Source organism: Sphaeramia orbicularis, chromosome 19, assembly GCF_902148855.1.
Source record: "Sphaeramia orbicularis chromosome 19, fSphaOr1.1, whole genome shotgun sequence".
Lineage (NCBI taxonomy): Eukaryota > Metazoa > Chordata > Actinopteri > Kurtiformes > Apogonidae > Sphaeramia > Sphaeramia orbicularis.
In genome coordinates, this window is record NC_043975.1 from 38,046,581 (window position 1) to 38,062,717 (window position 16,137).

A 16,137-nucleotide genomic window follows, 5' to 3' on the forward strand; every position below is an offset into this window, starting at 1 on the left:
AAAAAGCAACTTTCCATGGAGGGTAACTAAATAAAGTAATGGATTACTTTTTAAAGAATTAACGAGCAAAAGTTACTCTTTAAAAGTAACTTCCCTAACACTGCTCTTCAATGACTCCAATGTATTACATATTTGACAATGGTATGCATAGGCTTTCTGTTGTTGTGAGTACAATGTTGCTGGAAATGTTTTATGTAGATTATCTAGGTTTTCAACATGCAGACTTGTGAGATAAAGTATGCACAAAAGATGAACCATATCTGTTTTTGGTGCAAACTGTTTCTAAATGCATTTCTGCTCCGAGTTGCATGCTGTTTTCTAGACTGGCACTGCTTTGGCATTGTCTGCCAAAAGTACCGTAGTTGTATTCAGCAGTAAATAATCTCCAGTGGCACGAGGCTGGCACTAAGTACTTCATTTTTTTGGCATTATCCATCAAACAAAAGGAAGAATTTATCCCCACCACACCCAGAAACACCTGGCTGTGCTTGTACGGAGCTCCATCCACAACCATAGAAGTTCTCCTTTGTCCTGGCGCTGTGTCCCTGTGTTTCATCTTCTCACATTTGAAGGCCACATTGTTGCAGTGACTAAATGTTGTGGTGAGATGATGAGAGATGGCAGTTGTTTGAAGCCATCAAAGGTTGCTGCTGGCCGTTGCTCAGTGGGCGAGGAGTACAGTAAGAAGATCCAATGGGGGGGCTGCAGGAACAGGACACCAACCCTGCAGGGGAAACAAGTCTGGGGGAATAATTACAGTACCGCCTGCATGTGCTGAAAGAGTCTGAACTAAACAACTGAAGGACAAAACAGAAATGCATGTTCAGCATTTTCAAAGAAGTAAAATAGGGTTGAACACTGGTGTCTCTTTCAGAACCAAAAATCCAATCCATCCAATGCAACAAATCAAATGAGCGCAACAGAAACCTGCTAGAGAAGGCATGCTAAAACTTTTCTGCAATGTTTCAAGATTTCTCAGTCCAACCAGAAAAAACGTTGATCAATTAGAGTGTAAAACCTTTATAAACATACAGTATCGTCATGGATCTAAAATCTAAAAACTATCTGCCATGAGACTGTAAACTCAAACCACAACTGAAAAAAAACCCAATCTGGTGCAGCTCATTATGTGCATAACACCACAACAACCAGGTATGCAATCTACTACTACAACATAAAGTGCAGTTACTATAACATAACATAGAGTACTACATATAATGTGCAATAATCTGTATACTTTTCAGTCATTTCTCCTCCTGTTCTATGTTGATTTATTTATTATTAATGTCTGCATTTTGCTGTGTTGTTTTCTATTTTCTATTTGTTTTCTGTTTTAAATGTGTGTGTTTTAAAAGGTTCATCTCACCATTGATCCTGTGGATCATAATTTCATTATTTTACTAATGTTGAATGACAATAAAAGAATCTTGAATCTTAAATGATGTTTTAAGATGAACCACCGGAACACTTAAGAGTCCAAATAAACCACATGACACCATAAAAACTCCCAGTAAAAAAACACCGACTTAGTACTTGCACTCTAATAAATTATGTTATATTCTAAATATTAGAAATACAGTTTGAGGTATTTCATACGGATTAAGTAACTGTAATAGAAGTGTACCTTGTAGTGGTTATTTACACTGGAAAAATTATAATCCTAAACTAAAGATGTGATGTGGCAGAGATTGATGTGCTATGGAGCAATTTTCATTTAACCCTTGTAGAGCTCTTTAAATTATTGCCCTCTAAGGACCCTTGCATCAAAAAAACTGACATAAATTTAAATGCCAGTTTGAATATCTGATATCACATTTGTAATGTTGTTATTTATGAAAAACAAGCAATATTTTTTGTATAATAAAATATATGGGGGTGGGGCATTTTTCCATGAGGGTCCAACACTGCACAAAAACTACTAATGCAATGAAATCAGTGTTATTATTATCACTGATTTGACATGTCTGATATAAAACAAAGCCACATCCTTCCATTACTTATCATATAGAAAACATCTCATATTTTTTTTTTTTTTTTAATAAAACAAGTGGCATCATATATTAAATCTGGTATTTAAAGGGTTAAAATACTGATAACCTTGGTCTACAAGTAAAATGCCTCCAGAGGAAAAGTAGTGCATTCTACCAAGTTTGGGTCACTCTTGAAGAAAAATTAATTCAAAATATTGGTTGGCTGTAGTTTCCAAGACTTAGTCTTGGGTCAATATGCCAAATTCTGAGAATTAGTGTGAGAATGGATTGTACTCATTTGTCTCAGATCTACCAGATCTACTTCAAAACATGTGCATTACAGTGCATTCAATTTTCAGGTTCTTTTTAGTGGAAGATTTATACATCTAGTGTGTAAATGTACATAAAGACATAAATGTGTCACACTTTATTTTCATATGCACTGAAAACATCAGTTAACCAACACTTTTCATCTTGTTAATGTATTTAAGATTCAGCACATTTAATCTCTGAGGCACATACTTTATAAGAGAAATTATTGAACATTTGGTAGTTTTGAGCAGAGTTGAATCAGGTCAAGAGATTCATGCAGAATAAAGCTGAAAAAAGATTGACGTATGAAGATTTTGTAGATGTTCTTGTGTGTGTATGTGTGTGTGTGTGTGTGTGTGTGTGTGTGTGTGTGTATTTGTGTATAATAGGCCTGTAGGAGTAAGTGACATTAGATTAATAAAATACGTCAAAAAGAAACTTTATTGTTAAAAATTGTGACACAACCATCATGATCAAATGATAAAAGAATTAAGTGTAACTACTATCAAATTAACTAAACTATAGTGCAGGGGTGTCAAACGTATGACCCGCAGACCAAAACCAGCTCACCAAAGGGTTCAATTCAGTTAAGGCATGAATTTGCAAAGTCCAAGAATTAAACTGAAGAATAATCAAGACCATCAAAATCATTTTAGTCCAGAGGCTAAACACAGCCCAATTCAATCTCAAGTGGGTCAGACCAGTAAAATACAGTCATAGTAACCTATAAATAATGACAACTATGACTTTTATATTTGTTTTAGTGTAAAAAAGTTAAATAAATGGTAAATAGACTGCACTTATGTATACACCTTCATGGTGCCCAAAGCGCACCAAAGCTGCACATTCACCCATTCATGCACACACTCATACACCAGTAGGCAGCTGCTGCCATGCAAGGCGCTGCCAGGTCCTACTGGGAGTAACTTAGGGTTTTGTGTCTTGCCCAAGGACACTTCGACATGTGGACAGTTGGAGTCAGGATTCGAACCGCTGACCCATGTATAAAATAAATGAAAATATTTTAATTTACAAACTTTCCTTTTACAAAAAAATTTGAATAACCTGAAATGTCTTAAGAGAACTAAAAGCAATTTTAAGAATACAGGGTGGGGAAGCAAAATTTACAATGAACATTTAGTTGTTTTTTCTCACCAGGCACTACGTCAATTGTTTTGAAACCAAACATATTGATGTCATAATCATACCTAACACTATTATCCATACCTTTTCAGAATCTTTTGCCCATATGAGTAATCAGGAACACAAACGTCAAAGAGTGTGTGATTTGCTGAATGCACTCGTCACACCAAAGGAGATTTCAAAAATAGTTGGAGTGTCCATAAAGACTGTTTATAATGTAAAGAAGAGAATGACTATGAGCAAAACTATTACGAGAAAGTCTGGAAGATACTATTAAAGAAGAATGGGAGAAGCTGTCACCCAAATATTTGAGGAACACTTGCGCAAGTTTCAGGAAGCGTTGTGAAGGCAGTTATTGAGAAAGAAGGACACATAGAATAAAAACATTTTCTATTATGTAAATTTTCTTGTGGCAAATAAATTCTCATGACTTTCAACAAACTAATTGGTCATACACTGTCTTTCAATCCCTGCCTCAAAATATTGTAAATTTTGCTTCCCCACCCTGTATTCTGCTGGTTAAAAATGTTTTGGGCCTTTGTAGATCCACTGTGATCTGTAAGTTGTAATGCACATGTGTAAATGAAATGCTACGGAATAATATTGTTAAGATTGCACTTATTTTTCCAAAGAAATTTCAAGTTGTTCATGGTTGTTCATGTTATTCAGATTTTTTAACAAGATATTTTGTAAATGTAAATAATACTTACAAACTTAGAGTACTTTCTTATATATTGTTATGACAACTATTACCACTATGACTTTATCATAGTAATTATTATTTGTTGTTATTATATAGATGGCACATTATAGTGCCTACTTTGTGAAACTGGCTGTTTTCGTGACAGTTTTTTTAAAAATGGTTATTCTTATTGCTATTTTCTTCCCTTTGTCTATTTCTTTTTCTATTTCTTACATGTGTACATCTGATGTTATGCTACTACTGGAACCTCAATTTTCTGAGGACTCTGTCCAACAGATTAATAAAGTTCTATCAAATCTAATTTTCATCATAAAATGTCACTTTTTTCACTCTGAAACATAAAGAGAATTCTGGAGTTGATATTATCAGATTGTTATGTTACGGTTTTACTGGTCTGACCCACTTGAGATCATACTGGGCTGTATGCAGCCCCTGAACTATCAGGAGTGGCCCCCTGTTGTGGTGTACCAACAGGTCCGCCTGCAGGTGCCATTTTCCACCGGTAGGCGGAGCTGCAGCGCGGCCCGGCAGAGCGGGATTCAGCCGGTCGATCGGTCTGTCGGTCCGTCCTGTCATCCAGCAGCAGAGCAGCGGCGTGGACAGGCACACCGGGAGGACACTCCACAGCCAGAGCGGCACTGACAGAGAGGCAGTGGCGGAGGGGCCGGTGTGTTTTATACGGAACAGAACCGCGCTTCCACTGGGGTGTTTTATTATTGGTGGGACCCGCCCTCTCTAACATCTGGAGGCAGAGGTGCGCGAGAGGGAAACTACTGTTCCGCGTGCCCGTGTGATGTTGCGGGGATAACTTATGAAGTGACCCGTGGACCGGAGCCGTGGGCCGGTGCTGCTACCGGGCTGAAGGAACCGGAGCTGCTCTGGAGGTAAGCGGCGGTGGGTTTGTCCGTTTGTCGTTTGTCACATCGTGCGTGGGTCGGTGCCGTGTGTGAGCATCACGTCCACGCGTTCTCAGGTTGTCCAGGTTTGTCCGAGGCGCCGCAGACGCATCACACAGGGGGTCTCTGGGTGGGGTCTCCCTTGGCTGCATGCGGGGGAGACCCGTGGGTGACAGCTGGAGCAGTGTGTGATCAGTGGGAGAGTTTCCAACATCTGCACACACTGTCCAGCCTCTGAGGAAAACAGGACTTTGTGTTGAAGCTTTTCAGCAAATCAGACAAAAACCAGAGAAGTGTGAGGAGCTGGTGTGTGTTTGACTGACACCTGAGTCCCACAGAACTGATAGGATCTGCTGAAGAGATCTACTTTATCACAGTTGTTTTTAACCCATAAAGACCCAGTGCTACTTTAGTGGCGGTTCCCACATGAAAATTTCTCTATATTTAACATTTTTTTCTGTGATTTGTCACAATTAACCTTTTCATGCATAAATTATGAGAACCTTAGTCAAGATTTTTTGAGTGTTTCTATTCCTCCTTAGGCATGAAAAAAAAAATTGCGATCCAGTTTTTTTTTTTCTCATGGAGTTACAAAAATGTCCACGCATTTAAATTTTGAAGTAAAGAAACGTGTTAAAACCCAATATCAGAAAGTGAGACAAAAACAGTGAAATAAAAACATTTAAATGCTGCTAATCTGATGTTTTCTTACATTTTAACATATTCTATGCTAGTTAATACTCACGTCATGGAGACAATATGCAAAGAAAAAAAACAAACCAAAAACCTTTTAGTCTAACAAATAACAATTGATTTACACTAAAACATAAGGTTCAAGGTTACTTTATTTGTACCAGTAGGTAGATTTGTTTTGCAGTCTAGGTGATTGCTTTGGTATTACAACAATACATACGTTGAACATGTAACACAGGTACTTGATCACACTTACAGACAGGACAAAAAGACAGGACAAAAAAGTGCTCAGTGTTCTGCCATTTATCAGTATAGCAGCGTGGATAAGTAAAAGAATAAAATGAATAAATAAGATCAAATAAATAAAAACAAGATGCAATACAACACAATAAAAACCAGAAAAGATAAGAACAATCTGGGATAAAAAACAGGATAAGAACATAAAATTTAAAAATTTGAAGTCACAATAATAATAAATAGACCAAAGAAATGGGATAAATAACTAAAATAAGTTTGTAAAGTGCAATGTCACTATTTCTTATTGAGCTCAGTGACAGCTACAGGAACATAGCTGTTTTTATAACGCTGTGTCCTGCACCTTGGGACTAAGAACCTCCGTCCAGAGGAAAGGAGCTGAAATTCACCTCGTAAAGGATGGGAGTCATTGTTAAGAATTGATGAAGCCATCTTCTGGACCTGCTTAGTGTACAGGGAGGCGGGACAAGACTGGGACTCACCAATCAGGTGACTGGACCATCTCACTATTTGACTCCAGATCAGGTATATCAAGCACAGCAAAGTTACAGTAATGGTATGAATTGCAGTGTATGGGATGATGTGTAAGTGTCCACTGTGTTGGCTGATATGGAACTAAAACTACAAAATCCATGAATATACAAGAGAACAGCTGTACAATAACTGTCCACTGTAGTGACCAGTAAGCATGAAAGGGTTAATTGTAATATTATCCTGTTTACTTTAAAAAATTCCCCCCAGTCTAAATCATGTATTTTCCTATATTTAATTCACTGATCATGTAAATGTTCATAAAAGCTCAGATTACAGTTTAAGGTTATTATGTTAGTAACAGAGAAAATATTTTTTTTTTTTTTTTTTTTTTTTTTAGCAAAGATATCATTAACTGAACATAAAAACTAGTGTCTCCATCCACTGTCATTGATCCAACTCCATGGGTTTTACTGGTGAATCAGTGTTGTAGAAGATGACAGTGTTTCCACATTCACTTCAGAGCCTCTAAACATCCAAGTAGGTCATATCTGATGACCATGAAAAGATGACAAACAGCATTTTACACCAGTTATTTACATGGATTGATAGGGTTAGTAGATCAACAGGTATTAAACAGTTTAGATCAGTGGATGGTTTTGGTCGCCAGTGGCTGTTTGGATTTTTATGGGTTAAATTCTCTTTTTATTGGAAAAAGCAGTGTAAATACACTCATCAATTTCTACAAAAGCTTTTACAAGATGTGTTTCCAGTGTTTTTACATATTAATAATGTTTATGTAACAAAACTATGGTGGGGGTGGCTTATTGTCCACTTTATGTTAAACAGTGCACTGTTATGGCACTGACCAAATTGCTTGGGTGCTATTGAGTACTGAATCTCATGTCACATTAGCTACTTATTGAGTAGAGGAGGGAAATAAACTAAATTCTTTGTTGGTGGAATTTTCCGAGTTTCAGGGTGTGATGCTTGGACATTTTTTGATAACTTTTTACTTTTATACCAATCTGTGCTTTCTACTCCACACACTTTCAAAAGAGGCTTATTCCTTTAGTTTTTTTGTGTTTTTGGGGAACAAAAACTGATTTCAGTACATGTAACAAGATGAAAACAGTGTAAAAGATGTAACAAGGCAAAAAGAAGGTGGAGGATGCTATGAGATGTTGCAAGGTAAAATAAAAAAAGAGAAGTAGCAGGATGAAAAAACATAAAAGGTGTAACAAGTCATTTTTATATAAGTACTGTGAGTGCACAAAAACGTAGCTGAGCTAAAGATTCGTTCTGTAAAGTATAAGTTAATGTTTTAGTTAACTGAAAACTGCATAACATTTAGGATTGGTTATCAAAGCCATGGTGTCAGTAATGGTATAGCGATATTTTGACTGTTCATGCTGTAGCCTCTTATACCCTGGGTTTGGCAGCTGTGCAGCTTGTAGCACTATACACATGCTCTATATCTACACTCTGAAGCATGTCAACTAAAAGCTTAAGAAAACCAATTGTCTGAAAACAGAAAACAATTCAAACATTAAACTCTTAAATGGGCAAACATTTAACACCAGTAGACCAGCGAATGTCATGAATAATTTCATAAAACAGCAGACCAATGTGACGGTCTTTGCACCGCTAAGCTAACACTAAGCAGATCCAACAGTACAAGTTTTCAAGATTCAAAGCGTTTTATTGTCATGTGTACAGTAAAGAAACAGGTTTCCCTGTACAATGAAAATCTTACTTTGCCGTCCACACTGAATGCCATGAGAAAAGTATAAAAATTGAAATAGAATAATTTAACTAGGAAGTTACTGCAACCAAAACAAAGTGACATTTAAAAAAAATGGCATGCAAAAGAAAGAGTACAAAAAAAAATAAATAAAAAAATACATATATATTATATATATATATATATATATATATATATATATATATATATATATATATATATATATATATATATACGAGGGCCGTTCAATAAGTTCATGGCCTCACCCAGAAATACTGGTTGTTATAATACAGGATGTTACATTCTTTCGTGATGGGATAGTGATGCTTGAACATTGATGGACCAAGTGCATTGCTGTAAATGGAGATTATGTTGAAAAATAAAATATAAATTATCAGTCTGTGTTGTTCTGTTCTGGGTGAGGCCATGAACTTATTGAATGGCCCTCATACGTATATATATATATATATATATATATATATATATATATATATATATATATATATATATATATATATATATATATGTATATATATATAAACTATTTCCAAGAGCAATATATATATATATATATATATATATATATATATATATATATATATATATATATATAAGGTGCATAAACAGTATTATTATTTCCCTATCACTAAAACTTACTGAATGAGCCAGAGAAGTGCAAAAATAAAGGTCGCATTTTGTCTTACCTTTGCTATTTTCTGCTCATAACTTCATTTTTTATGACTGAAGCTTCTGGTATCAGCTAATCCATTGCTTTGCGTTATATTGAAATAATTCTGATTAGAAACAAATGGCCCAGGGTTTAACAGGTTACTCTGTTGACTCTGCCTTGTTAGATTAATTTATACTGTCTAAAAAATGGGCTTATAAAAATCTAAAATCCTGCGTATGTGCACATTTTTGTCATTGGAGAAAGATGAAAGCTTTGTCTCGCTTCCTCCTCTGACTCGTGTTGATTTATCGATGCCTTCGTCTACTGTGGCTGGAAAGGCAGAGACACAAGGAACTTCATCAATACAGGTCTAATGAGGTGTTTGTCTGCAAAACTGACAGCATCAGGCATTTATACCTTCTAACATTGTCAGCTCCCTATAGGTTACACTCTTAAATCAAAAGAGGGTTGTGTGCACATGCAGCACCTCATCCACACATATACACACTGATGATAAATTGATGTCAGAGTGCTGCAGACTTTGCTGCAGTTGAGACGGGGGGACAGTGTCAGTTGCCGGCTGCACAGAAATCCCACAGAGACAATTAAACTACTGACCCGTGTCATCAAGGATTTGTTCTGGCTTCCTGTTTGGAAACACCGTAGGAAGCAGACTTTTGGGCCAGATGGCATGCACACACACACACAAGCACATTCTGACACACACATCCACCTGGAACAGTAGGTCAGATTTCCTACTAACCCAGATCGGTGGCCAAGACTTGAACCTGTGACCTAGAGACTCGCAGAGAATTACTGCAGTGTGGGATTAAGAAATAACAGAAGATTTACCATATCTCCTACCAAAACCCGCATCCATATAGTTATATATATATATGACAGTGCCTCATTTTTTTCTTCATGCTGTAAGAGTTTTCTCCTGTGTCCACCAAGAGTTAAAATGTCCTGAAAATGTAATAATTTACTGAAAAAACAATATTTTAACCCGGTAAAAAATGTGATAACTTGACCAATAAATGTTGTGATTGATATTATAACAACATTTTCAATAAGGTCAATAATTTTTTAGTACATTTTTGATCAGATTATGTGCAAATGTTGTTACACTGTCATGAAATTTCTTCAGTATTGAGTGCTAGACCTCTGCCATAAGAACAATGATTTTTTAAAAAGATATATTCATGGTTAGGGCCACATTTTAGAAATACAGATTAAAGGTGAGGGAGACTTTCGTGACCAATTTTTTATCAAATCTGTCAAACCTCAGTCATAGTCAAAGTACCACGGATCTGTAAGTCTTTCTGTGATTACTCACCTGAATCTCTACGGTGAACAATTTTGAAGTGCCATCCACCATAAACAAACCATGTGTTTACATTCAGAGCTGGGAGGTAACTTGGGCATCTTCGGACTTTTGTCGTGACGTGCATTATGGGAAACGGAGGCTTGCATAGACACCTGACAGCGGCAGCTGCTACAGACATGACGTGGAAACGGCAGGAGCTCCCTTCCCTCTATGCATATCCCTCCAGCCCGTTTCCGCGTTTCAGACATTTCCACGTTGTGTTTGTTTCATCCATATAATTTCATATGGTTGCACTGCCACTGCCGCTGCAGGCGGCTGCGTGAACCTCCCTTTCCCACAGTGCATGTTGCGACAAAATTCCAAAGATGCCTGAGTGACCTCCCGGCTCTGTTTGTAAACACATGGTTTGTGTATGGTGGATGACACTTCGAAATTGTTCACCGTAATGAAAGAGATTCAAGTGAGTAATCACAGAACGACTTACAGATTCGTGATACTTAGGCTATGACTGAGGTTTTACAGACTTGATGAAAAATTTGTCACAAAAGTCTCCTGCACCTTTAATCAACACCAATACGACATATTACAAAGTATCTGCACCAGAGGAACCTGACTCTGATTGAGGCCAATGAATAATATCAGGTGTACTGACTTCTAAGGAAAATAAAAGAATAAGAAACAAATCTCTCCCCTTTTCAGAGTTAATTTGGTGTTCTGATTTAGATTTTTGTCTGTTCTAGGATTGTTAGTTTAGCGGATATTTATTCGGATCCCCTAAATCTTACACACGTAACCTAATGACTGTAGTTCTATTCTTGGGACAACAATTTAGTCAATTTAGGGATTTACCTAAAAGAATGACCTATAACTTAAATAAATATTTATGTATTTTCTCTCATTTAATTTATTGATGAATTATGTCAGGAATTGACTTGTTCTTTTTTTTCAAGAATCCAGGTTTGAGCTTTGACATTAAAATTACAACTAAAAGTACTTCAGGCAATCTGAAAACAAAGTAAAGGAACTCATTTGTCAGTTCTCAACAGGAAGCTGACAGCATCCTGGAAGATGATTCATCTGATATGAACCGTCACTCTGCATACATGAACGTAAATACAGTAGGCGTCTGTAAGCATGGTAGCATTTTGCGGGTTTTTTTTTCATCTGTGCCTGTTTCCCTTTGGCGGGCCGAGAGCATTGTGTGAAATGCATGTTCGAACAGGTTGCATCGAAATCCAGCAGTGACAATAAGTGGGTTTATTTCTGGGCTACTGCTCTCAGAAGTGAAATGCACCTTCATGTTTATACTGACTCCTCCGCTGGGTGCATCAGAGTGGAAAACTGGTTTAGTTTTTACAGCAGCCCTCCAGCATTTTCACAATGCATTTTTCATGGCAGTTTGCCCATGAGTAGATCTCTTCGGTGCCTACAAGCTGCACTGTTTATCTTTGTTGTGTTGTTGGCCACTACTTGTCACTGCATGAGTGGTTCTTTCATCTAGGATACACTGGTGTGGAAATACAGTATGAATAGAGACATGACTTCAGCAAAAGTCATGTCTATTCATAAAGCATTTCCATTCAGTACCTATGTCCTTTAATTAACAACATGGGACACAAGCACATGTACAGTAGTGAATACAACTGCCCAGCAGTTGTAGCTTTTTCAACTATGTAAATAATTGCCAACATTTCTGCCTGTAGTCAATAAATACATGTCTTTTTTGTACGTTCTCTACCTTGCTGTGGGTTGCTCTCTTCCTTGTTAAAACTTCATTAGTCTAGTTGCTTTAAGGCATCACTGCAAAATTAATTGTCTGAAAAATGTTCTTCATATCATTGCTCAAAGAAAAGTCTACATATTGCATCATAAATCATTACATTTTACAACAAGAGGCAAAGGCAAGAACTTGGCTGATGTAAAAAAATTCTAACTAACTTGATGTGAAGCCAAAGTCCAGACCAACCCAGTAAACTGAATTTTACCACTGGGTGTTGCAGTTCCACCTAGAAGAAGCAAGACCAAACGAAAGCAATCAGTTTGACTATGCGAGGCTAAAGCAGTGGCTCGATGAGTTACGCCTTGACTTTTTGCTGAGCTTACATGCTTCCTGTTCCATGATTTAAACTGGTATATTTTTGTTGTTTCTGGCTTTTTCTTGCTTGTTGCAGTGTTGGTGCATTTTTAGCTTTCTTTGCGACTTAAGTCACCACGTCTTCTCTCCTTTTCTCTAACTCTAACCCCAAAACAGATAGAATTTGTAGTAAACAGATTCATTGTGCGTTTTCCTTACTTGTAGAGAAATGGGATTTTCTTTGTGTTGCCAGCTTCGGCCTTAAGCAGTAAATGACTCTTGGCTTGTCAGACACTCGGCTCCATTAGTGTAGTGTCCATTATAGTGCAACCACACTAATAATAGTGTTACAATTAGTAAAATAAAGTAATATTCCTTGCTTAGGGAAGTGGGTGTATTGGCTTTCATTTTATTCACTGAGCCAGGTTTGTAACAGTGGTTCCAATGTCGTACATAATAATATAATAATATAATAATATTATGTTTATCACATTGTCATGTTGTTCATTACTGAAACCAGTTGGCCATCAGGTTGCTAATGTCGGCCATAATTACAAATGTTGGTTGAGCCAGTTGGAATAAATTAAACCAGTCTCAGCTCCTACAGCTGACTGGACTTGAGAAACTGGAAAGTGACCCAAATTCAGCAATAATAATGGCTTGAAATTAAAGCCAGTTCGTAATTATCTTAAAGTGTAAGACCACTTCTATGCTAGTTCCAAATATTCAGCCTCCAAGTGACTCCCATTCAAACAATTTCAACTTCTCTTTAGGAAAGTTAAATGCAATGTTTTCCATTACACATTTCATTGTGTGCTGGTGGTCATTTTGCAAAATAGTAAAATTACTTCCTGCTGTAATATTTAGTTAGAAATACTAGAGACAACACAGCATTTTCACACATACATACAACAAACCAGGGTTCTGGTACAGCTCCACGAATGGAAAGTTTCAGACATCACTCCATGGTTGCTTTTGTCTCTTTAAAGCTAAGATGGTTGCCCATGGTTTAAATTAATAACATTTTCTATATAAGAGCATACGTTTGGGAAGCTGGGATAAATATTTGCTTGATAGATAACTTTACAACTATTCTTGAAAAGACATCAATTTTCCATCTGTTTTAAATGGACATTTGAAATATTCAAGATGTGACTTTACAAAGATCTCAGTTGTTTTCATAAGCAGTGCTAGGAGTGTGCAGTTTTCAAACCTTACTGATTGCTCGCACGTGTAACTGAGGCTTTCATCCAGTTTCCTTTACCCTGTGTCTGCTTAAAAATGGTCAAGATCTGAGCTGATCCCCAGATCTGTCAAAGGATTTCTTTAATCCTTTCTCTCCAGCTCTGTCTGCCTCTTTTTCATTATGACTCTGTGGGTTTTTCTGTTTGTTTACTTGTTTTTTTATTCATTTATTTATTTTTTATTTTCCCACTCTAGATCGAAACCAGAGTGGTCTTATCAGCGTCAAAGATACACCAGTTCTGCCAGAGTACTCGTGTGAATCATTTCCAGGCGATACCAAAAATACAAGTTCATACACGTATACTATTTTTACATAACAGAGCAAAACAGATGGAAAAGCAGGGAATACATCATTCTATTAGGTAATTGTCTGTAGTCTGTACTAGGGGTCCTTTGTATTTATTGGTATTTCTCTCTGTACATTAATACATGTATAATATGCAGTAATCCTCTTTTTAACCTCCATATTTTCTTTCTATTGAAAGTCACCCACTCACTGTTGTGCTTTGGTTTTTAATGCCCAGAGATAGAGATAGAGCTAGAAATGCTGTAGGGATTGTGAATCCATCAATAAAAAATACAGCACATTAGACAGATTGTTGGAGCCTATATGCCTATAGGATTACTGATAGTTCAGTGGAAGTGTGAACCACTGGGTCAATGAGCGGTCATCAGTGGATCATTGAAATAAGATAATGAATGATGGGTGCAGATGTGTAAATAGTGCCAGAGTTAACTCTGAAATGCAAACAGGCACTGTGGCTGAGTAGACATAGTAAACTTCAATTGGTCAAACCAGACAGACAGTGTTACATAACGTAAAGGTCCAGTTTATATGATTTAGGGCAAATAACAGATGATCTAATTGCAGAAATTGAGTATAATGTTCTTAGTTATGTGCTCATTAGTGTAATCACTCAAAAAATGGTTGTAATTCGGAATAAGCTGTTTATATTGACATGGAGCCGTTTCTGCCAAGTTGCACCGCCATGTACACATTAGCTCAGAACAGACCTGCCCCTTCTTTTTTTTTCATTTTTGTCAACTACTATGTTTGTAGACCAGAGTCAACACTCTATTAATTACAAAACCAAGAATGAACAAAAAAAATCCCACTCAGGCTAACCATAGACGTCAGCTTTTTTGCAGGTGTAGGGTAGTATTCTGTAACAAACTACACCTTCCCTGCTATCAGTAAATATTACATAGTGAACCTTTAACAAACTCAAACGAGGTTGGGTCAAAGCTGAACAATGTCTGTAGATTATACAGAATGAGAAAATAATAAATGAATAATAAACTTTATTTTCCTTTCAATTAGGCCAGCACCTTATGAGCAAAATCTAGAATGTGTAATAACATTGTTCACCATCACAAATAAAGTAAACTAACCTTGCAGTCGCCACAAAGTTGGCCTCAATTAATGAGTCACAGACAGCTAACTGGGGCTTCATCTGATTGCTAAATTGTATGAATGTGTGGTTCATCCAATAGGTCAAATGCTCACATACTGAGTGTGAATGCATGATGCATGTGATTAAATGATTTCTCTTACTGCCAGACACACATATAACTACATATCTCTACTTTTCTACTTTGCTTTGCTTCTGTTCTTTAGCCCAAATTAAAAAAAAGAAGCAGGATAATTAATAAATGAACTATTGAAATATTTGAATACATTTTAATCATCTGTAGTTACCATCATCAAGAAGTCAATGAAAAAATAAATAATTGGACACTAGACTGGTAATAGACAGGAAAATGCTTTACACATATCCTCCTGCATGGAGACAATGATATCACATTTATTATTTATTTTTATGATTTCTATCCATTATTCCTCTCTTATTTGGCATCTTGAGAAATGTCAACATGAACCCGTTGTCTTTTTTCTTGAACTTGCCTCAGACAGCAGGGATGAATAGCAAAGTGCCTGTCAAAGAAGAATTTTAATCTACATATTGTATGGCGTATCGCCGTCTCCAAACTCTTCTTCAGTGTCCGTTTGATGACAGCGCTGTCCCCCCTCTGGAGTTCTCCTGAGGGACAGACTTCTCTATGAAGATCCTGAATAACTCATCTCTGTTTTCAACGAAACCACAATTATGACGACCATTTTTTTTCCCTCCAAATATTCCTTTCAGAGCCAATTCTTTCTCCCCCCTCTATCTTACCCTAATGCAGCATCTGTGGGCAATTACCATTAACTTTTCACACAAGGCCAACAGAGGAAGCTGTTGTGTTGGGGCTCTCAGCATGGCTTTGCTGGCTGCATAGAGGGACAGCAGGAAGGAGGGATGGTGGGAGGGATGGATGACTGCTGAGGAGGCCTATTCATGTCTCCAGGCGAAGCCATACTTGACTAGACGCTTATTGTCATGCTGACCTTCCTGTCACCACACAGAGAAAACAATGCAGCTTCATATGAGGGTCAGCTGAGCGGCCTCCCATCTTGCCTGTCAACCCTACACCCTATCTCCTTTCATGCTGTTTTTTTTGTTTATTGTGTGTTTAATGTTTACTTTCTCATTTTTGTCAAATATGTTTATTTACTTTATTTTTATTTAACCTTTATTTAACCAGATAAAATCCCAATGAGATTGAGATCACTTTTCCACGGGCAACCTGGCTAAG

General features: G+C 37.0%; 1 protein-coding gene across 4 annotated transcripts in view; it reads left to right on the forward strand.

Moving 5' to 3' along the window:
- The first annotated feature begins 4,696 nt into the window (after positions 1-4,696).
- The window catches only part of rhbdf1b (rhomboid 5 homolog 1b (Drosophila)), a 62,724-nt gene continuing 51,283 nt past the window's right edge, over positions 4,697-16,137 (forward strand). For 3 of the 4 annotated variants that reach the window (XM_030121828.1, XM_030121826.1, XM_030121827.1), the window contains exon 1: positions 4,698-5,012. The gene's annotated coding sequence lies outside the window, so the exon portion shown is untranslated. Of the gene's footprint in view, positions 5,013-16,137 lie in introns of all 4 variants that reach the window. The other variant, XM_030121825.1, reaches the window with a different exon arrangement.